The sequence below is a fragment of the Canis lupus genome, chromosome 15 (assembly GCF_048164855.1).
Source record: "Canis lupus baileyi chromosome 15, mCanLup2.hap1, whole genome shotgun sequence".
In the NCBI taxonomy this organism is placed as follows: Eukaryota; Metazoa; Chordata; class Mammalia; order Carnivora; family Canidae; genus Canis; species Canis lupus.
In genome coordinates, this window is record NC_132852.1 from 34050738 (window position 1) to 34074076 (window position 23339).

General features: G+C 43.2%; 1 long non-coding RNA gene across 4 annotated transcripts in view; it reads right to left on the bottom strand.

The window, feature by feature from the left end:
* Positions 1-23339, bottom strand: part of LOC140604837 (uncharacterized) — a 49251-nt gene that overhangs the window by 13362 nt on the left and 12550 nt on the right. For 3 of the 4 annotated variants that reach the window (XR_012007669.1, XR_012007668.1, XR_012007666.1), the window contains exon 2: positions 18252-19832. This is a non-coding gene — a long non-coding RNA (uncharacterized lncRNA). The remainder of the gene's footprint in view (positions 1-18251; positions 19833-23339) is intronic. The other variant, XR_012007667.1, reaches the window with a different exon arrangement.

Here is a 23339-nt window from a genome sequence, read left to right on the forward strand (position 1 = left end):
AGCACCCTGGACTCTTGTTCCTCCTTTTCCCTGCCCCTCAGTGCTGCCCCTGGGGAATTTGTACTCGTCCTTCAAGATCTAGTATCAGCATCACCCTGTCCATGAAGCCTTCTTCTGCTATGTCCCAGCAGATTTCGTCTGTCCTTGCTGCCAGAACAGAGTGGCCACCCTACCAATCAGCCAATTCCTGAAAACAAGGACCACATCATGGCCGCCTTCAAGATCCAGCCTCCTGCACAGCTGTAGCAAATACGTCCTTCCAGAACATAGAAGGATCTCAGCAAAGGTGGAAAGAAAAAAAGAATGAGCATATATAGTTAATCCCAAATCTTTGTGTCAATTTTATACTTACCCTTTCATATCAATATAAATGTTCCAAATAGGTTGCCAAAGCCAGAGTTGGAAATCACTGGACCATTGGTTTTAAAACCTCATTCTCTGGAGACCTCATGTCCATAGTGGAGACGGAGGCCCCTGTGGGTGCTGGGAGAAGCAGGGTGCCCTCCTCACCCATTGTGCATGAGCAGAGCCTCTGGGTTGCTCATATCTGGGTTCCCGGTGATGGTGTGTTAGTGAGCAAGAGGGGAAATCTGCTGCTGCCAGGAAGAGGCTGAGAACCACTCTTTGGTAAACAGGCCCAATCTGAGAAGTTCACCTATAACATGAGAAAGTAAGCACCCTTCTGACTTCTTTCCCCACAGATCAGTTTTCCCCATTTTTAAACTTTATACACGTTGAATCCTACCACATGTATTCTTTTGTGTCTTTCTTTTTACTTAACATAATATCTGGAGTTTGGTCCATGCACTTACACATTTTCTTCAGTTTACTGAAACAGCCAAATAGAATATCAAAGAAGAAAAGGACTTAGGAAGCGTAAAACACAAAACTATGCAAGGTGTGGTCTTATTAGTGGAGTCTCCAGCAGCCTGTAGACTGTAAGCTCTCTGAGAGTGAAAAAGATGTCTTCCCCTCCCCGCTTTTATTTATTTATTTATTTATTTATTTATTTATTTATTTATTTATTTATTTTTGTATTTCCAGCCCTTGAAATTAGGCCTTGCTCATAATCGGTGCCAGACAAATGTTGCTTGAATTGAAAATTGTTACTATTGCATAAGCCATCTGGCCTTTTAGTTGCTGTGGGGTTTTTCCCCCACAGCCCAGTTGCACACACACCCCCCTTCCTCCCCCAACACAATCCCACCCCGCTGGACACTGCCCCTTGTCTTTCCTCCCGTGGGCTGTGCACGGAGCACGTCCCTGGTTTCGGCTCCCCTGCTTCCCTCTCCAGACACCAGTGTGACTCACCAGGCGGAGACGGGGAGTGAGGATGGATGGAGTGGGGGTGAGAGGTACAAAGTCCTAGACAGAAAGCTGTGGGGAGAGGCTCCCTGGCCAGGCCAGGGAAAGAGCTGGAAGTAGCAAGCATGCATGCGTGCAGGAGACAGAGGCAGACCCAGAGGGGGCCCCAGCCTGGACTCCGGACCCAGGAGCCACGGAGCCCCCCTGGTCTCCCTCTGAGGCCCACGACCTTTCCCCCCCTCCCGAGTGCACCACGGCCAAGTTTAGAGCTCACCCCAGCTGCCGGGGCACACTGTCACTCCAGCTGTTACTGAGCAATGGATTCCTGTTGCCAAGATATGGATTTGGTTTTAATAACAGTTAGTGCAAACACTGTAAATTTACTGCTGCGAGAGAGAGTTTTTGAAAACGTCCACTCTGGCTATAATTTTTCAGCCGCGCCAGCTGTTTGTGCTCAGCTCATACCTGACATGGTGCTTTGAAATAGCAATCACTGTATTTATAAGAAGGCAAGGACTCATAAATATGTCACAAGTGGAATATACAACGCCATATTTCACCATTCTCTATTTTAAAATTGTGAGTTATGGCTGCAGAAATGCACACCCATTAAAGGTGATATGATGTATTTTCTGCCCTGTTCAGGAGTCCATCCATCATCGAGACAATAAAGAAAACCGCACTTACTTTTTTCCTGTCGTCTGTAATTTACGATCCCCAAAAAGCTGTAACCTTTTGGCAGGCTTTGCAGAAACCACTGCACTGTTAGCAACTAAATAACCTTTTATAAGGTTTTAAATGTGTTGCTACAGTCTCAATGCACTTGCTGTATTGATCCAGAAGATCTTGGGGGGGAAAAAAAAGAAAGAAAGAAAGGTAGGGGAGGAATGGAAGATGATCTATAACAAGATCGATAACGGCATATAGATTGTTGAAAGATGCTTCTAATGATTTTTGCCAGCCATCATCCTTCAGCACGCCACGCCCTATCTCTTAGACTTTGGTCTTGGCTAGAATTGATTGACCTTGCTTTGCTGCTCCCTCCTCCCTCCCTCCTCCCTCCCTCCTCCCTCCCTCCTCCCTCCCATGGAGCAGCCAGACGGAGAGAAACTGAATGTATTGGCCACCACAGGCTATTTGCAGGAAAGCTTTGAGAATCATAAGCTGGAAGGTGCAGGCAAGACTACCTCAGGGCCCGGATAAGGAAACCGAGGCCCAGCAAGTATCTGCAACTTGCCCAAGGTCAAAAGGCGATTTAGGAGCAAGAGCTCAGACTCGGATTCCTGGTTTTCAGTGCACACTGTTCCCTCGACTACCACTCCCCATCTCATGTTGGCCCCGTAGGACGAGGGCCAGCACCGAGCAGGTGGATGCATTTCTGATGAGTTTTGCAGACCCAATAAATCTGCCTTGCTGTGAGGCATCGTGGGAAGATGACAAGCTTGGGAATCAGATAGAGTCCGGCTTAATCTGGATTCCCCACCCCTCCCACGCCCGTGGGCAGTAACTAACCTGTCTGGGTCTCTGCTACTCCACCTGTAAGATGGCAATCACAATCTACCTTGTAAAGTGGCAGAGATTAGATCTGGTGTCTGGGTGACACTGAGCTCAAAGTAATTGGCTGCCATTCTACCCCATTATTAGCATTTTCTGGGTTCCTCTTCCTTGCCCTTTGCTCCTCCCTTATCCTCCGGGACAATAGAAATGGAAACTTCCAGGCAAGAGCCAGCTATGGAGCAAAATAGGCCAATCTTTCCAACCAAAAAATCTTTGGCGTGTGGGCATTTCCTTGCTCATCACAGATGAAGGCAGCTAAGGTGAATATGATTATTTCCCTCTTTCTATGCAGAAGCTGAGCCAAGCTCTGGGAAGTGTAGAGACCAGGTCTGTGCAATTCCCTTTGGAGGAGCCCACACAAGGCCATGGGTAATTGAGCTTTTAACACTGTATTCTTGGTAGGGAAAATTTGCAGGTGAAAAAAGTGTTCTTGTGAAGCAACCAGACTACAGTACAGCGCGTGTGTCTCGGGGGACTTTCCTTCCAGACAGCCCTGCATTCTTGAATTCAGTGCTCCTAGCCCTGGGAACATGCTGCTTTGGAGCAGGAGTTGACAAGCTATGACCTACATAGCCTGTGTTTGTAAATAAAGTTCTTTTAACACATAGCCACACCCATTCAATTACATATTGTCAAACGCTGCTTTCAACTACACCTGCACAGGTGAGTCTTTCTGCAGAGACTGTGAGGCATGCCAAGCCTAAAATCATTACTAACTAGCCCTTTCTTTTAAAAAAAAAAAAATTATTTATTTATTTATTTATTTATTTATTTATTTATTTATTTATTTATTCATGAGAGACACAGAGAGGCAGAGACAAAGGCAGAGGGAGAAGCAGGCTCCCTGATGGGGGACTCGATCCCAGGACCCCGGAATCATACCCTGAGCCAAAGGCAGATTTTCAACCACTAAGCCACCGGGCATCCCTTACTAGCCCTTTCTGAAAAAAGTTACAAACCCCTTCTCTAGAGTCTGTCCAACAACGCCATGTGCCAGAGGAGGCTTCTCAGTAGAAGGCAATCCATAATGATGATATGCATGGCAACTTGTAGTTTATAGAATCTTTCACAAACATGATCTTGGGTAAATCACCAGTCCTGTAAAATGGAGATTCTGATTTTCCCAGTGGTACAGCAGAGCATCCTGAGACTCAGAGAAGCAAAATAATTTGCCCAAGGTCAAACAAACATTCAGAGGCAGAGCTGGGAACTGAACCCAGGCTGGGCAGATTTAAGAGGCCAAGCTTCCCCACCATCCCACCCTGAAATGGGAAACCCGTGCCCTTCCAGTGCCCCACATCCAACCCCAGTGCTACAGCTCACTAGCTGGCCACCTGGGAAGGTCACTTAGCCCCTCTCTGGACCTTCTTTTTCTCATATCCAGAATAAACAATCACTAAAATACTCATTTGGAAAGATGCTAAGAGATTTTCCAATAACAGGTACCATATGAAACATTTCCTAGAGCAAAACCCTATTTCCTTCACCCAATCTGGCACCTGTTCCACCCATGGACAGGCCATAGGAGAAGCTATCAGGGCAGGTCTGAGGTGAGAGGGAGCCCACTACATGGACTGGCTCTCCTAAAGCTTGCTGAGCACCCCTGGATCCCATGAGCCACATCAGGACAGGGAGACAGTAACAGCAGGCCAAGAGAGGCTGCCGAACACAATCAGGACTCCTCCCTGGCTCCTGACCATTCAGCCTCCAGAGAAAGAACAGTATGGAAAGCTCCCAAAGCCCCAGCTGCCTGGGGGGGGGGGGGGGGGGCGGGGGGTAGGGAGAGTTGGGAAGCAGATGTTACCCCTCACACCTGTTGGGAGTATGCGGATCAGGAGCAGGATAACAGAGCTAAGAGCAGTCATCCTTCTGCCACGTGTCCTGCCATCTCTGTGTCAAAGTCTCCCTCTCCCTGCACTCTCCGAGAGCACCCCCCAAATCATTATTAACATTATAAATAAAAACGAGAAGCAAGTTATTAAATGTAAAATATGCAGAGTTCCTCCCAGAACTCGCCGGGCAGTTCATAAAAGTGATGGCTTAATTTTGCTGCTGATTCAGGCAGCTGATGAAGCATCTCCAGCTCATGGGCTAATTGAAGATGTTAACGAAGTAGAGGAGAGAGACTGCAGGCGGGGATCAGAAGGGTGGCCCTGGGCCGAGATGGAACCCACAGTCTCCACCACATCACTGCAGCCGTCCATACCAGGGACCTAGGAATTCCCTAAAACGGGAGCCCTTCAGTGCCTTGACACCTCGGCTCCTCAGCTGAGCTCTCAGAATGTCCCCCTGGAGTCAAGAGGAGTTCCATCTTCTTACCTAGAGAAAAAGTATTTTCAAACAGAGATTGGGATAGGATCTAGAAAAGGTTAATTTTTAGGACAACCTAGTGATTCCGGCTCTAGGGGATCTTGTCCTTCAAAACCCATGCTGAGTGGAAACCACCCAACTGTCCGTCAACAGATAAATGGGCAAATAAGTTGTGGCATATCCATACAATGGAATATTATTCAGGCATAGAAAGGGAAAAAGGAACGACCCATGCTACAAGGTGGATAATCCTCGAAAATCTTATGCCAAATAAGAGAAGCCAAACACAAAGTCACATATTGTGTGATTCCATGTATATGAAATCTCCAGAACAGGTATATCCCTAGAGACAGAAAGGAAGTTAGTGGTGCCAGGGGCTGGAGAAATGGAGAACAGAGAGTGGTTGTTTAATGCAGGTTTTATAACTGTGAAATTGGCTCCTCATCATGGGTTCCAGATTTTTCGATCCAGAAACCTAGTCGAGACCCTAGCTCCATGATCCTGACTCCCTAGATGGAAAGAGGTAACAGTAGGCCTCTGGCTTCCACCTCTTCAGCCCATCTGTCTTTTGTCCCATTTAGGGCAGGAACAAGGGAGCCTACGGGAGAGAGAACTTAGTATAGCAGAGAGAACTAAGAGTCCCCCATCAAAAGAGATTTACTGCAGTCCTGGTTCTGCCATGGTCCAGCTGTAAGATCTTGAACAAGTCCCTTAAATTCTCTGATCCTCAACTTCCTCCTCTATAAAACAGGGTTGGTGATGTTGGCCTTGCCTTCTTCACAGATTTGTTGTGAGCATCGAATGAGATGCTATGCATTATTATTGGTAACTCTTTAAAAGCCAGTGTACTGGGACACCTGGGTGGTGCAGTCCACTAAGCAGTGGACTCTTAGTTTCAACTTAGGTCATGATCTCAGGATCATAAGATCAAGCCATGCATCGGGCTTGTACTCAGCATGGAGTCTGCTTCAGATTCTCTCTCCCTCTCTCTCTGCCCCTCCTGCTCATATTCTGTCTCTCTCAAACAAATAAGTAAAATATTTTTTAAAAGATTTTATGCATTTATTCATGACAGACACACAGAGAGAGAGAGAGAGAGAGAGAGGCAGAGACACAGGCAGAGGGAGAAGCAGGCTTCATGAGGGAGTCCAACGCGTGACTCGATTCCAGGGCTCCGGGATCACGCCTCGAGCCAAAGGCAGACGCTCAACTGCTGAGCCACCCAGGTGTCCCTAAAATATTTTTTTTTAAAAAAAGACCAATGTAAGGACTCCTGGTGGCTTAGCAGTTAAGTGTCTGCCTCTGGCTCAGGTAGTGATCCTAGTCCGAGGATCGAGTCCTGCATAAAGCCTCCTGCAGGGAGCCTCCTTCTCCCTCTGCCTGTGTCTCTGCCTCTCTCTGTGTCTCTCATGGATAAATAGGTAAAAATCTTTAAAAAAATAAAAATAAAAATCCCAGGGTACTATAACAAATAAGTATGCTTAAATAATCGCCAAACTGTTAGCAACATGCTAAGTAATGTGCAGGAAACAGGGGAAGCGGTTGGGTGGGAACCAGATGGGGTAGAGAACAGATGTAGGAAACAACCCCTGCGCTCCATATAGGAAGGCAAAACCAACACAAATGACGCCATTGGAAAGCAAAGAACAGTGATATATGGTCAGTACTGGTGCATTCCTGAAGAATATGTCGAAAGCCCAGAACCAAGGGTTCTAGGCATGCTCTGCTCCCAACCCTATGAGCCATTTGGGAATCACTTAAATATGTTGGTTTTAGTTTCCTCACTTTTCAGATGAGAGAGGTAAAGTCCTCAAAGATCTGGCTTTCAAATTCTGATACTAAGCAAAATTAATAGACAAACAGGAAATATATTTTAATACCTATGTCAGAAGACAGATGCTCCTAATATGTAAAAAGGCTTTAAAAAATCAATAGGAAAAAAATGAATAGTCCAAAAGGAAAGAAATAAGTAAATAACACACAACTTTGTACAAAGATTTTCCTGCTAATTAAAATAAAAATTGAAAACAGTCTAAAGCCAAAGTAATAAGAATAGTTTTCATGTTAGTCATGGCACAGTCACATCACATAGTTACTGATAATCATATTTTTCATAATATTTCATGATAAAGTATTCATAATAAAAGAGGAAAAAAGAATGAAATTTTCAGGATGCCAGCTTTGTGTTTTATTTTCCCAAAAAAATAAAAAATAAAAAAAGACAGTTATAGAGAGATAATAAATAGGCTGTAAGAACACACACCAAAAGGTTAACAGTAGTTATCGCTGAGTGTAGGTTAATAATTTTATTTCCCCTTTATATTTTTATGTTTTTCTGAATTTCTATAATGAGCACATTATTTTCTAATTTAGAAAAAATATGTTTAATCTATGATGCAACAGAATAGCAAATTCAGGGTTTTACATTCAGCTCCATTAAAATTTTATTCTAGCACCAAAGTGATAAAACCTTTACTAAAATAAATTTTCAAAGGTTATTAAGAACGGCCTTTATTATTCTGTGACTGTTTCTCTGTAACAGCATCTATCTCACTTAACTACTGATTAACCTACCTCTATTCTCAACTACTCATAAAATTTCTTGAGGACAGAAATCTAGTCAAATTTATTCATAGTACCAAATACTACTAGGTGGTCAATAAATGTTTATTGAATAAATGGTAAGAATGGAGTGATCGTTGGTCTGGAAGAAATCGGCAGAGGCAATAGAAAGTGAAATGGGCCATGGGGCACCTAGGTGGCTCAATTGGGTTAGCATGGACTCTTGGTTTCGGCTCAGGTCACAATCTCAGGGTTGTGAGATCAAGCCCCACATCAAACTCCACACTCAGCATGGAGTCTGCTCGAGATTGTCTCCCCTTCTCCCTCTGCCCCTCCCCTCAACACACACTCTCTCTTTCTCTAAAATAAATACATGAATCTTTTTTTATTTTTTTTAAAAAGTGAAATGGGCCTTGAAGAATGGAAGCAGTGACATATTTATAAATCCATCCACCTTTTCAGTGAGCGCGCTGGGCCCCAAGCACTGTGCTAACACTGGGTCTGCTGAGTTACATAGGACCCAGAGCCTCACTGGAAGGAACTCACAGCTCAAAGATAGAGGCGGACACATGAAAAAAAATGATGAGAATAAAAATCATAAAGCTAGACCAGGAGGTACAAAGGAAGGAGCTATCCATGCTGCTGGCGCTAAAAGCAGGAAGAGAAGCTAGGGAAGAAGAGATGAGACCATGAGGACAACATTTGAGGGACGGGAAAGAGGGCAAATAGTGATCAAAACCAAGGCTGGGATGCTGGAGAGAGGGGCAGGCATGGGCGACAGCGTACCTCCTAACCCCACCGCATCCTTCCTTGTCACCCATGTACACCCAAAGCTCACAGGTGAGGAGCCAAGGCCCTAGAAACATGCACACCTTCTCAGGAGGGCTCTTCCACCTGGACCTGGGTGGGTATCACAGTGACTAAGCCCAGTGAGCTTTCCCTGTGACCAATTTGGCAGGAATCCTGTTCCCCCACATTCTAGTCTGGACGTATTTGTCCAATTCCCCATGGAAAAGGATTTTAACTTGGAGAAAGGGCAGTCCTTAAACTGGGGAGCCCATACCATGCTGTCTGCATCACAATGCCATCACCTCATGGTGAGAGAAAGGCAGGTGGAAGGAGGATCTTCCTCCCATGGTTGGCTCTCTGGTTCTAAGTGGGTTTACCCTACCAGGTGAGCTTGTGAAACTTCTCCCAGAGAGCTCTGAAAGCACACCCAGCTCCTGCATACCAGGAAGGGGGTCTCCTCCATCCAGGAAATGCCTACCTCAGTGTCTGCCCTGAGGCTGTGAGCTGGAACGCATGGTTGGAACACAGGCAAATGTAAATTAACGTAGTCTTCAAGCTGGGCTTCTCAGCAAGGTAACAAAATGTTGACATCAGCCTGAAAGTCAAATTAGGCTTTGCATTATGTGGTGTGACCTGAGGTGTTGACACCCTGGCGGTCTGCCTTCCGTGCTTCAGGAAAGCATGTGATTGGGAACAGAGCTCATGACTTCAACTGCTTCCCAGAACACCCCTAGACAGCAAAGAATCCTTGGTGAGCAAATCTGTGATGTTGCTTCAGCCTCTTCCAGGAAATGTGCGTGATGCATTTAGTAGTCCTTCCCACCATTACTGAATATCTACTATGTGTCTGATACTGTGTGATAGGTACTGGGGGCAGCAGGTGACCTCCAGAGGTGGAGCAGATACAAATCCTGTGTAGGAAATCTTCCCAGGCACGGCGGTCTCTAGCTAACACCCCCATAGCTCTCCTCCCCTTCTTGGTCAAGTTGGTTTTACCAAGCTGGTTTCCCCCCTCCCCACCTGCCCTCCAATCCCCCCTCAGCCCACTGCAGACTGTCTCTGCCCCCACCTGTCCATGGGAACAGCTCCCCTGGAGGACACCAGAAAGCTCCTCACTGTCACACCCACTGATAGGACTCATTCCTCAGGTAACCTAACCTCCTTCAAATGTTTGCTATTGCCATACCACTCCTTTTTAAGATTCTTCCCTCTCTTGTCTTGTGTGTCACTACTCCCTTACGGATTTGCTACAACCTTCCTGACATAATTTTCCTTAAGCCCTCAAAGGCCTCCGCATGTCCTACAACTACAGGACCCACGCTTGTTGTTATAAAAACCTCCTGCGATCCAGCTGCTGCCAGCTACTCCAGACTCATCTCCACCTCACCCGCCCCTTCTCCCCATACCTGGTGCCACAGCGACCCCAAACCACACCTGATAAGCCTCCCAAACCCATGGTGCCTCCTGCTGTGTGTGGTACTCAGCCTCCCCCACCCCAATACCTTTCTCCCCCCCACCACCTGGCGATCTAACTGGTGAACCTGGGCCACTCTTCAGAACCTAACCATTTGCCACTTCCTTGATGAGGTCTTCCCTGACCAGGCCCCGCCCCCACTTACTCCAGAAAGAGTCAGCTACCCCTCTGGACCACCTCTGCTCGCCACTCTCATTTCCACTGTCATGCTTGTCACATTGTGTTGTCACTGTTTCTGTGTCTGTCTCACCCACCAGGTTCCAGACTTCCTAAGGGTAAAGCTTATATCCCACTCCTCTCTGTATCTCCAGCTCCTGGCACATTGTCTGGCACTTCATTGAATTTTGAAAAAATACTTATGAAGCAACTTTAAGGAGCTTTTTGTGTACAGGAAAAGATGCCATTGGAGCTGATTCTTGAGGAAGGAAATGAGGGATCCAAGTGCTGTAGCAGGAGGGAGAAAGCAGGAGAAAAACCCAGAGGCCAGAGGTCCTGAGAAAAGATGGGAGTGTGGTCTGTTTGTCCCCAGTGTGGAGGGAACGAAGGAGCATGAGGGAAACCAGAGGAGAGCCCTTCCTTGTTTCGGGGCTCTTCAGCCCCTACCCAGCTGAGAGTACACCTCATTCCTCAGGAAGGCTGGCCCTTCCCTAGCCCCGACTCTCATCCCACAACCAGACTCTGATCTTCTCCCATGAATTCACTCCCTCCCAGCACTACGAGCCCCTGGATGGGGCTTGGCATTTATAGCCTGGCTGATCAGACAAGACTCACCCACAGGAAATAATTAGAGAACAAAATAAGACAACACACAGTATAAAAGCTCACTGGAATATCACCAAGTGCCAAATGTCTATGTTAAGCAATAACAATGGGAGACCAGTGAAAAGCATCATTGTTGGCTGCTTTTTGGAGTTTATGTAGGAGGTGGGACTCCAGTTGTTCTCTGAAGGAGGGGAAAGCTTCAGAAATCAGCAGAAGGCACCCGGCCAGGGGGCTTAGGGGGACCAAGGCACAGAGGAGGAAGAGGCTCAGCACCAGAGGCCAGTCAGGCGTGGGGTTGTGGAGTGTGGCTTCCTCAGCCAGGAAGGTTCCTCCCACAGCTCCCCCTTGTTGAAGGAGGGGCTACTATCACTCTTCTGGCTTCTCCCTAGAAGAAATTGTGTGAGGTCTCCTGCTAAACCTGCTTAGAACTCTCGCTGTGGGCAATTTCTAGGGGTGATGAGGAAAATCTGAAATAAGAAAATTTACCTTCCATGGAGCCTCTTGGGCAAAATTAGGACGGTGAGATGACATCCCTTCTGAGCTGTGGGCAGCCACCTCTGAGATGCTAATCATTTGGAACATGCTGCTCTGTTTTAGTGCTGGAAGCACCACAGTCAGAAGGAGTCTAATCATCGGGCATTCAGGTGGCCCTTCCATTCACAATTTTGATGCCAAAATAGGAAACACAACAAAGGACTACCTCAGGGCACGTCTAAGGAGGACTCAGAGTTCCTTTGGTCCTGTTTCTCAGCCTATTTGGACAGGAAAAAGGGAGACCTTGAGATCCCAGAAAAAAATAGGATTACCCAGGAAGTGAGTTAGTTGGTGAGCAAGGAATCCATCCCAAGCCCTAAAATATTTGAGCAGGAGTGGGGAGTGTGGGTTACAGATTTCTTTGCCATGGCAGTCATAGGTCCATGCCCAAGACAGAAGGCTGAATGTTGGTCAAGTTACACCAAACAGCTCATGCTTTGTCTTCATTTCTGTTTTCTATCTTGATGAAAATTGTGTTTGTTCATTTGGTTTTTTTACCCTGCCACAAGATAAATAGAACCATGACTTATATTTTACAACTTGCAGTGATTTTATATGCATTTGAGAGTTGGGGCATGTGTCCTGCTGCTGTAATTTTTTTTCCATCTGGAAAGATGGAGGGGGGTTTTGTTCATGCTCCTCGCAACTGTGTCTCTCTAATGTCCTGTCTATGCCATGCTCACTCTCCCACCCACCTCCCAGCCCACTAAAGAGCATAAATCATAGAGGCTAAGAACCATTTTCACATCAGTCCCTGTCCATCCCCATGGGGCAGGAACTATTAAGAAGTAAAACCAGCTGTGCTCAGGAGCCCCAATGTCCGGAGGAATGGACCCTCTTGCCTTGGCCGCACTAGCACGTCCTTTTTCAAACCTCTTTGAAAAGGTAAAACCCTGAGCTCTGACAAAAGGTCAGATGACCCAAGACATAAAGAAGGGCTTTTCCAAAGTGGCATGGGAAGTAGGGGTGGGTGGAAGAGAAATGTAAGAGCCCAGTGCATAATGTTATGTTTTAAACCACATGCCTTTTTCCAGACTGGGTTATTAAATTAATTCAGAACTTATGCTCACACTTAAAAGATTTCTGTCATATTTTATGAACACGATGATCTCAGAGTAATTTGCACTGGAAATGTGTCATATTAAATCAGGGGCACTAATAAACTTTATTACTGAAACTCCACATGGATCAGACGTGGCAGATAAACCATCCTACTTTTGCACTCATATTCATGCCATTGAAATATGGCTCTTCCTATGGGAAAACATAAATAAGTTTGATAATATTCCCTCAGCCCCACCATAAATGTACCCGTCCGAACTGGAGGTATCACCTGCCGGTCCTGCCCACCCACCCGGGAGCTTGTTCTAGGAGTGGGACAGATTGACCTAGGCAGAGATATTTCTCTGGGATTTTAAAACACTTTGACTTCCATGACTTTATCACCTTCCATTCACACTGGCACAGCCCTTATGCTGGACTGTGTATAACTGCTAAGAATTGTTTTACAGGTATAAGTGTGGTATAAAAAGTACAGAGTGGTGAGTTATGACACCTGAGTTCTTCTGGTTCTGCTACCAGCTGGCTCTGCGATCTGAGTACAAATCAGATAGAATGGTGTAATAGGGAGAGCATAGGCAATGGAATCAGAGGTTTATTTCTATTTAACAGGGGTTTTTTGAAAGCTTAACATGTTCCAGGCCCTTACAAGGCACTAGAAGTGCTCGCTCTCTCTCTGTGTGTCAAATAAATACATAAAATCATTTTTTTAAAAATAGGAATTCAATTAGAATCCCAACAGGATTATTTGAGAAACTAAATTATCATAAAATATGTACAGATTTGTATAACTCCATAGAAATACTCAGTGATTTTTTAAAAATCTGTATTAAAAATCAATGTCTGAGACTAGCCAAGTAAATTCAGATGGGTGGGAGAAGGCTTGCCCCACCAGATATTAAATACAAAGCCAAAATGTTCAAAATGATGTGGTGTATGCAAACTTTCAGCCAACAAGCCTGTGGATATTAGAACCAAAGTGGAAGGAAGGCAAGTAATTACAAGTCTGTATTAGGAGTGCATGGACTTCCCAGGAATCCTCACCAGCACAAGCATCTAGCTTCCCTATTACCCAAGGAAACTGGAAGTCTTTTCTCTGAAAAAAAAAAAAAAAAAAAATTAACCAAAGACATCTGAATTCAGGCAGATGGGTTCATCAAAGGACAGGAGCTAGGAATAGAGTAAAAATAAGGGAATTCAGTGAAGGTCTACTCTTTACATAGTGAGGCATACGACCCTCCACCCTTTCCTGCACTGTTTCTAAAATGTAAGCAGGCAAGCACACCCTCACACACACCAACAGGACTCAGAAGCAGGAGATTGGATGGGAAAAAAGACCCCCCACATACTGACACTGGAGAGGTGTAGTGCAAAGGGTCACTGCAACCTGATCTGGACTCTCCCCAGTGAAGCCCCTCCGCCTTCACACAAACAGCCTCCATTGAAGTGTGAACAGAGAGCCGAGGATCATCAGACTCTTAAGGAAATCCTTCTCATAGAAGATACAATCAAACACAAACATGAGAAAAAGAATTCTGAGGAAAAGTAGACCAAACAATAATATCCTCAAGAGAGACAATGATTTTCAACCATAAAGCAAAAAGTATAATGCTATTCAAAAGGCCCAACTTGAAAATAAGAAAGAACTCTTAAAAATTAAAATTGAGAACCAAAGTAACATTATTCAAAAGGGCTAAATTTAAAAGTTAAGGAAATTCCCTATAAATTAAAACTAAATGACAATAGAGTAGAAAATTGAGCTAGAGAACATATAAAAACCTGGTATAAACCCAAAGGGTGAAAATCCAAAGCATAAGAATTTAATAAAGATAGAAGAGAAACATTCACAGGAAGAAAATTATTAGTGGAAAAATCAAATAAAATCTCCCAGAACTAAAGGAATAAGGACACTCTGAGTGACTAGTATAATGAATGGGGCGGGGGATCCACATTGAGGAACATCATTATAAAATTTCAGAACATCCAAGATAAACAGAATTATCCATAAAAATTCCATGGGTCAAGGTGGGAAGTGGAGGGAGCAAGTGCATATAAAGAAACGGGAATCAGAATGGGTGAAATTTTTCAAAAGAAATTCTAGATGTCAAATGATAGCAAATGAAGGTCTTAAAAGTTACAAGGGGAACAACAACAACAAAAAAACAGTTGCACCTCTATAAGCTAACAATGAACAATCCAAATAAGAAACTAAGAAAACAATTTTATTTACAATAACATTAAAAGAGTAAAATCCTTAGGAATAAATTTAACCAAGCAGGCAAAGGACTTGTACACTGAAAGCTACAAAACATTCCTAAAAGAAATTAAAGAAGATACAGGGGTGCCTGGCTGGCTCAGTCAGTATAGCATGCAACTCTTGACCTAAGTTCAAGCCCCACATTGAGTGTAGAGATTACTTAAAAAAAAATAAAAATATTTAAAAGAAAAAATTTTAAAGATACAAAAATGGAAAGACATTCCTGCTCATGGACTAGAAGACATAATAATGGGAAGATGACAATACTGCTCAAAGTATTTGACAGATTCAGGGATCCCTGGGTGGCGCAGCAGTTTGGCGCCTGCCTTTGGCCCAGGGCGCGATCCTGGAGACCCGGGATCGAATCCCACGTCGGGCTCCCAGTGCATGGAGCCTGCTTCTCCCTCTGCCTGTGTCTCTGCCTCTCTCTCTCTCTCTCTCTCTCTCTCTGTGACTATCATGAATAAATAAATAAAATCTTTAAAAAACAAAACAAAACAAAAAAAAAACAAAGTATTTGACAGATTCAGCAAAATCTATCAAATCTCTATCAAAACCCCAACACTGTTTTTGCAGAAATAGAAAAATCTATCCTAAAATTCATATGACATCTCAGGGAACCCCAAATAACCAAAGCAATTTTGAAAAAGAAGAACAAGATTGGAGTAGGTTTCACACATTCTGATTTCAACACATACTACAAAGCTATGATAATCAAAACAGTGTGGCACCAACATAAAGACAGACATATAGACCAACAGAACAGAATGCAGAGTCCAGAAATAAACCCTAGAATATACGGTCAATGATTTTTGACAAAGATGCCAAAACCATTCAACTGTCCAACAAATGTTGTTGGGAAAACTGGATATCCACATGCAAATTAATGAGGTTGGACACTTACCTATGCCATATGCAAAAATTAACTCAGAGCAGATCAACAGCCCAAACAAAAGAGCTAAATCTATAAAACTCTTAGAAGAAAACAGAGGGAAATCTTCATGGTATTGGGTTTGGCAATGGCACCAAAAACCCACCAAAAACCGCAAAAGAAAAAATAAATAAGCTTAATTCATCAGACTTAAAACTTTTGTGCATCAATAGACACTACCAACAGAGTGAAAAGAGACCTACAAAATGGGAGGAAATATTAATGAATCATGTATTTGGTCAAAGATTGATATTCAGAATACAAATAAAGAGCTCTTACAGCTCAACAACAAACCCAATTCAAAACTGGGCAAAGGCCTTGAGTACGCATTTCTCAAAAGTTCCACAAACCATCAATAAGCACATGAAAAGATGCCCAATATCACTAATCAGTAGAGAAATGCAAATCAAACACAATGAGATATCACTCTACACCCATTTGACAGCTATTATAAAATAAAGGTTTAAAAAAAAACAGAAAATAGCAAGTGTTGGCAAGGACAGAGGAAAATTGGAACCTCTGTTCATTAATGGTAGGAAGTAAAATGGCGCACTGCTATAGAAAATGGTACAATGATTCCTCAAAAAAATTAAACACATAATTACTGTGTGATCCAGCAATTCCACTTCTAGGTATATACCCAAAAGAAGTAAAAGCAGAGACTCACAACATACACTTGCACACCCAGGTTCATAGCAACATTATTTGCTATAGCCATTAATGCTTATAGCCCACATTATTCACTGAAGGCAGAAGAAAGCCAGCCAGCCATCAACAAATGAATGGATAAACAAAATGGAGTACAATCGCACATTGGAATAGTTTTATTCAGCAGTAAAAAGGAAACTACTGTAACCTGAAACAATATGGTTGAATCTCAAAAAAAAAAAAAAAAATTAGGCCAAATTAAATTAAAGAAGCAAAGCATAAAAGAGTAAATGTTTACTTAATGGTCCCATTAACATGATATTTCTAGTGAGGGAAAATCTATAGAAATAAAGTAGATCAGTGGTTGACTGGGACTACAGGTGGCTGTGGAGGCTGACTTTAAATGGGCACCAGGAGACCTTGGGGGTGATGAAAGTGTTCTAAAACCTCCTGGGGGTGATGAAAACGTTCTAAAACTAAACATAAGGATGATTGTACAACTGTATAAGTTTACTGAACTCATTCAACTATACACTTAAAATGGATGAATTTTATGGTATGTAAATTATGCCTCAATAAATCTGTTTTATTTTTTTATTTTTCTTAAAGACTTTATTTATTTATTTGAGAAAGAGTGAACACAAAGCAGGGGAGGCAGAGGGAGAGGGAGAAACAGACTCCTTGCTGAGCAGGCAGCCTGACACGGGGCTCAATCCCAGGACCCTAAGATCATGACCTGAGCCGAAGGCAGGCACTTAACCGACTGAGCCACCCAGGCACCCCAATAAATCTGTTTTTAAAAATCAATAGTATCAGTTATCCTTCCCAACACTTACTGTATTCCCCAAAGAGCTTTGTTCTGAAATTCTGAAAGTGAGCAGGGAGGGGTTGCGAGGGTGAGGAAGGCAAAATGAAAAAGATCACATTGTACCCTCTAGAACTTAATGACCCCCAGAAGGAAGAACTGCAGGCTTTGGGGGCTGCCCCATCAGGAGACATCAAGAAGACATTCGGCCGAGCCAGAGTTCCTCTTCCCACAATGGGAATGGAGGGCAGCATTGCCCCCACGAAACACTCAGATGACGTTTCTCCAGCTCTCCTTGGGACATGAGAACACTGGTGCAAAGTGAAGTCAGCCCCAGGGAGAGGGACAGCACTTCTCCTCATTCTCTCACTGACAATTTGCAAGCTGAAGAGGAAGGAAGAGAGGAGTCTTTATCATAAAGTAAAAAGGGAAAAGAGGGGAGCCAAATGTGTATGAGTGTGTAAATGTCTGTGTGTGGTGCATGAGCACACAGATAAACCAATCTATAGAAACAGACTCCTTTGTGTATGTGACATAAAATACAAAGTTTCATCGCAATGATATTACATATCGTTAATTATAGAGAAATGAGAAGATGGCAACACACTCAAATGCTATTCTAAGTTGTTCGTTTTTAACTAGGAAGTTAACGTTACTTTAAAAACACTTCCCTTTTTACTTGGCCCACGTGCAAATTCAAGCTTTTGTGTAATGAAATTATGCTAATGCAAATAAGATTTTTTATGGATAAAAAGAGCCTAGAATGTTAATTTCAAAATCAGTACTGTCACTGAAAGAACGGACATTCTAGAAAACAAGGAAACAAATTACAAACACGATCATTAGGTTAGAACAAAAACTTTCACCAGTTTCATGAGTCTGGAAATTCATGTTCTCTAACACAACCAGAGGCGTGTGATTGCTATTGTCACTGTTGAGTGTGCAAGAAGATGAGGAGGGCCAAGGAGGCAGAAGTAAACTTTGTGTGGAGGAAAAACCTAAGTAACACAGGTCCCCAAAGATACTTTTCTGCTTGTATTTCCAGAGTGGCCAGTTCCATAATCAGATTAGGCAAAAATGTCTAGAATTTCTACTTTCCCATAATGCTTTACAGTCATAACAAACGATGTGATTCGTTTGTATGGAAAAGTTCATTGAAAGCAAATGTAGAAACTATGTTTGACTCTGCTGTTCACTGGCGGTCAAGCTATGCATCTATTGGTTTATGCATATGTAAGATACAAAGAATAATTCTTACCTCTCAGGATTGTCTTGAGAATTAAACGGTGCCAAGGCCAGGAAAGGGTGAATCTTTCTTCATCGCATTGCACATCACTGCTCACCTTCCTGCAGGCACTCCTGCACGTGTGTACGCATGCACTGCACAGGTCTTACCCTGAGAAGCTTTCCCAACATTTCTCATGCAGAAATAGAAAGGGACCATTTAAAAAAAAAAAAAACACATGCAAGATTAACACTATAAAGGGCATTTCTGCTCCCAGAAAAGAAGAGCTGGTTACTGGAAGCAGCTTATTCTTTGCTCTACCTGTTCTGATAGGAACAGGATTACGGGATGCCAGAGCACCCAAATCTAGCTAGAAATCTGCTGAGTGAAAGGCGGCGCCTGATAAATGTGAATGATTATGAGGTCAAGGCTGTATATTCAAACCCTATGAGGAGATTTATCCTGGCAATGATCTTCCTCCTGGCCCTGACCCATGCTTACATGTGTCCCATCAGATGGAGAAGCTATGTCTGGGGTTGGGAGGAGAATCAACTAAATGCAGTCTGTTCCCATCATCAAGGAAGGAGAAAAAAAAAACTCAAAACATTGGTCCTATTGACAGTAAGACCAGATGTCCTTTTCAAATATCAGTATCTGACAGGGGCTGCAACAAAGCAGGACTCTGGAATAGAACTGTATTCCTTAGAGAAAACATTCAGCTGCTCTAATAAAAGTCAAAGTAATGGTGGCTTAAGCATGATAGTTCATTTCCTCCGCATGTAAGAATTGAAGTGTAAATAATCCGGGACAGTAAGGCAGAGCCACAATATCAGGGCTCTAGGTTCCTTCAAGCCCTTCCTTGAGCCCCTCACAGACTCAACATGTGGTTTCCATTTTGTAATTTAAGCTGGCTACTGGAGCTCCACCATTCTGTGTACATTCCAGCCAGAAGAAAGCAGAAAGAGCAAGGCAAGGCACCACTTTTTCCTTATGCTTAAAGGTGTAACTGGAAAGTTGTACACAATCCTGGAGTGCACATCCCAATGACTAGAACCAAGTAGTAAGGAAATTCAATACCTAGCTGCAAGGGAAGCTGGGAGATGTAGTCATATTTTGAGTGGCCATATGCATAGCACAATTGGGGGGCATATATTGGTTTCCTTGGGCTGCCATCACACAGTACCACAAACTGAGTGATTTAAACAACAGAGATTTATTTTCTCACAGTTCAAGAAACCATAAATCCAAAATAAAGGCATCAGCCCAACTGAGGCTCTGAGGGAGAGACCCTCCCTGCCCTCTTCCCTAGCTTCTGGTGGCCGTTGACAATCCTTAGTGTTCTCACCTTGCGACTGAATCATTCCAATTTCTGACACCACTGTCAGATGGCCTCTGGGTCTCAGGATCCAACCTTCCTTTCTTTTCCTCTTATAAAGACACCAACCATCAGGATGACTGGGTGGCTCAGTGGTTGAGCGTCTGCCTTCGGCTCAGGTCCTGATCCTGGGGTCCTGGGATCAAGTTCCACATTGGGCTCCTCACAGGAAGCCTGCTTCTCCCTCTGCCTACGTCTCTGCCTTTTCTGTGTGTCTCTCGTGAATAAATAAATAAAATCTTAAAAAAAAAAAAGAGAGAGAGAGAGAGAGACCAGTCATCTTCAACAGGAAATCATACTGCTAAGACACTATTTCCACACAGGGTCACATTCACAGCTACCAAGAGTTAGGACTTGGACATATCTTTCCAAAGGATACAATTCAATGCACCAGACAAGGCTACCACTAAAGGGAGAGGAGATTGGATGTTAGTGAACAATAGCGCACCTGCCACAGTACACCAGGAAACTGCACCAGGGGGCATCCGCTGTGACACCACAAATCATTTCCTGGTCTAGTCTGTCTGGAAATGAACCCCAACCGGCATTCCTTCTCAACAGACCCTTCACCTTCTAGAGAGTTCACATGTCTTGTGTCTCCCAGACTCAACTATTCTCTCACAGACCCACATCTGGAAATGCCCTCCATGCTTCTCCCCTCAGTCCAGCCTCATTTCAAGGGTTGGCTACTCCGAAGGCTTTTTCCTCTGCCCAGTGGCAAATAGCTGCCATCCTGAGGAGTAGGGCCACATCATGAAAAGGCAAACCTAGATGTTTTGCCTTTCCTCTATTAAAAAAAGTTAACTATTAAAATGCGTATTTAAATGTTTATATTTTAGGGCCCCTGTTTGGCTCTGTCAGTTAAGCATCTGCCTTTGCCTTAAGTCACCATCCCGGGATCCTGGGATCAAGTCCCACATCAGGTTCCCTGCTCGGTGGGGAGTCTGCTTCTCCCTCTGTCCCTCTCCACTGCTCATGTGCTCTCTCTCTCTCATGCTCACTCTCACACACTCTCTCTCTGTCTCTCAAATAAATATATAAAATCTTTTAAAAATAAATAAATAAATAAATGTTTGTATTCTAAAATTTTATTTTATAAATGCATTTTATATAATAATAAATTTTGTAATTATATATAAATTATTTCATATAATTTAAAATTCTACTTTATGACTATATTGTTATAAAAATAAATGCATTCATATTATATAATTATATATTATATATTAATATAATGGTTTTCCATTATATATTAATATATTAAATGCATATTTAGATATTTATATTACAATTATATTTAATGACTACATTGCTATAAAATTAATGTATTAATATTATATATCAAAACATTTTCGAGTGAATGGGTGACGACACTGGGGGTTATTCTGTATGTTAGTAAATTGAACACCAATAAAAAATAAATTAAAAAAAAACATTTTCTTCAACCTAAAAAATTGTTTCTCATCATTTAAAAAAAAATAAAATATGTTCATGAATCCCTAAAAGTATGTAGACACTAGGCACTGATCTCCTTGGTTAATGTAAGTAGTCCCAACTAGAGAGCATGCTAAAAGGGGCAGCAGAGAGAGCAGCCACCAGATCCAACCACAGACTTCTTTCTGATCAGACAACGGAGAGTGCTATCCACCACGTTCCCCCACCCTCTAACAAATTGTTCACTTTGTTTACTCTCATAACAATTTAGGAGCCTACAAGACACCAAACAATTCATTAGGTCAGAAAGGACAGCCTCCTTTGAGAGTTAAGAAACAAACTTCCTCACTCCAACGGTGTCGCCATCACTGCTGTCAAATACAACAGGAATTGGAAGGAGAGTGCCCACACCATACAACATGGCGGATACAAAACCTTTATTAAAGGGTGAGAGAAATTGCCCACTCTTCAACATCATGAACCGTTCAATCCCACACTGCAAATCTGTCTAATCTCCAAATACATTTCATCCCATACTAGTCGAATCTATTATTTCCTGTTGCATTTAGTTTCCACTCATATACTGACATAGAAGACACATCTGCTAGGGTGACCAACTCATCCTAGTTTGCCCAGAACCTTTGTATTTGGGGCACGAAAACTCGTGTATCCCACAAAACCCCTTGGTCTCAGGCAAACCAGAACAGTTGGTCAACCCATAATGGTATCTAAGTGTCATCATCCTCTGCTGATATTTAGGTGTTTAGACCAACAAGACGAAAAGCACTGAAAAAATGTTAAAGTAGTGATTATAGTTCTGGAAAGTTCAAGTAGAGAGTCCAATGGTACAGCTCAGCAGGATGTGTGCAGGCAGCAAATGTGGCCAAACCAGATGCCCTGGCTTTCATGACATCTTCAGTGTGGAAAAGAATGGCTGTGAGTCAGCTCCCTCTTTTCTGGGCTCCCTGGAACAGTCTCTTCTAGAAATATTTTAGATGAATTGCCAAAAGAGAAAAGGGATTTGGGCTGTGGTTCTCAAACCACAGTGCACTTAAGAATAACCTGAGGAAAGGATGGATCCCTGGGTGGCTCAGTGGTTTAGCGCCTGCCTTCAGCCCAGGGCATGATCCTTGAGTCCCAGGATCAAGTCCCACGTCGGGCTCCCTGCATGGAGCCTGCTTCTCCCTCTGCCTATGTCTCCGCCTCTCTCTCTCTCTCTCTCTCTCTCTCTGTGTGTGTGTGTGTGTGTCTCATGAATAAATTTAAAAAAAAAAACTTAAAAAAAAAAAAGAATAACCTAAGGAACTTGCTAAAAGTATGCTTTTCTTAGCCCTATCCTAAGAAAGTTTAGCGTGGGAGAGCTCAAAAAGCAGTCTTGTTAACAAGAACCCCAGGCAGGGACAGCTGGGTGGCTCAATTGGTTAAGCATCTGGCTTCAACTCAGGTCACGATCCCAGGGTCCTGTAATTGAGTCCCACATCTGGCTCCCTGCTCAGCAGGGAGTCTGCTTCTCTCTATCCCCTGCTTGTGCTCTCTCTTTCTCTCTCTCTCTCTCAGGCTCTCTCTTTCTCTCATGCTCTTTCTCTCTCTCTCAAATAAATAAATAAATAAAATATCTTTTAAAAAATGAACCCTAGGCAATCCTGACACACATAGTTAGTGGGTGAACCACACTTTTTCAAACTCTGGAGTAGGGAGTAAGCCCTGAGAGCTGCTCCCCGTCTCAGCAAGTAAAGCAGAACTATGCACTCATGAAAAGGGAAGCACTTAGTGGTAGGACTTCTATGATCTAAAAAACACATTCTTACAAATCTTGAGATTGTTGGAGTACCTAAAGCAAAGCATATCTCGTTAATCAAAATAACTATGCTCTACATACATATATGTGCTGTGTCATACATTTACCTATAACATTCACAGACAATGATAGGACAACAATCACTAAAGTGGCAGTTTATAATAGGCACTCAATAAATATTTACTCATATATATGCCATGGTGATGTGCTTAATACATACATATATTATCAATTCCATAATCCCATTTGACCTCGTTAAATCGAGATTATCATGGCCATAAGATAACCAAATAGAGTTGACAAATAAGCAGTTGGATATAGGAGCCTACAGCTCTGGAATTTGGTCAGGGGTCAGGTTAGGGCCAAAGATACAGACTTAGAAAGTGATCCACCTACAGCTTCTAGCACTTCAATAAAGTACAAGCCATGGTGGCTGGGGTTTTAATGCCAAGTCAAGGTCAAAAGCCCTATGACCTCACTACATGACCTGGGCTGTCTACCTAAAACCAAGAAC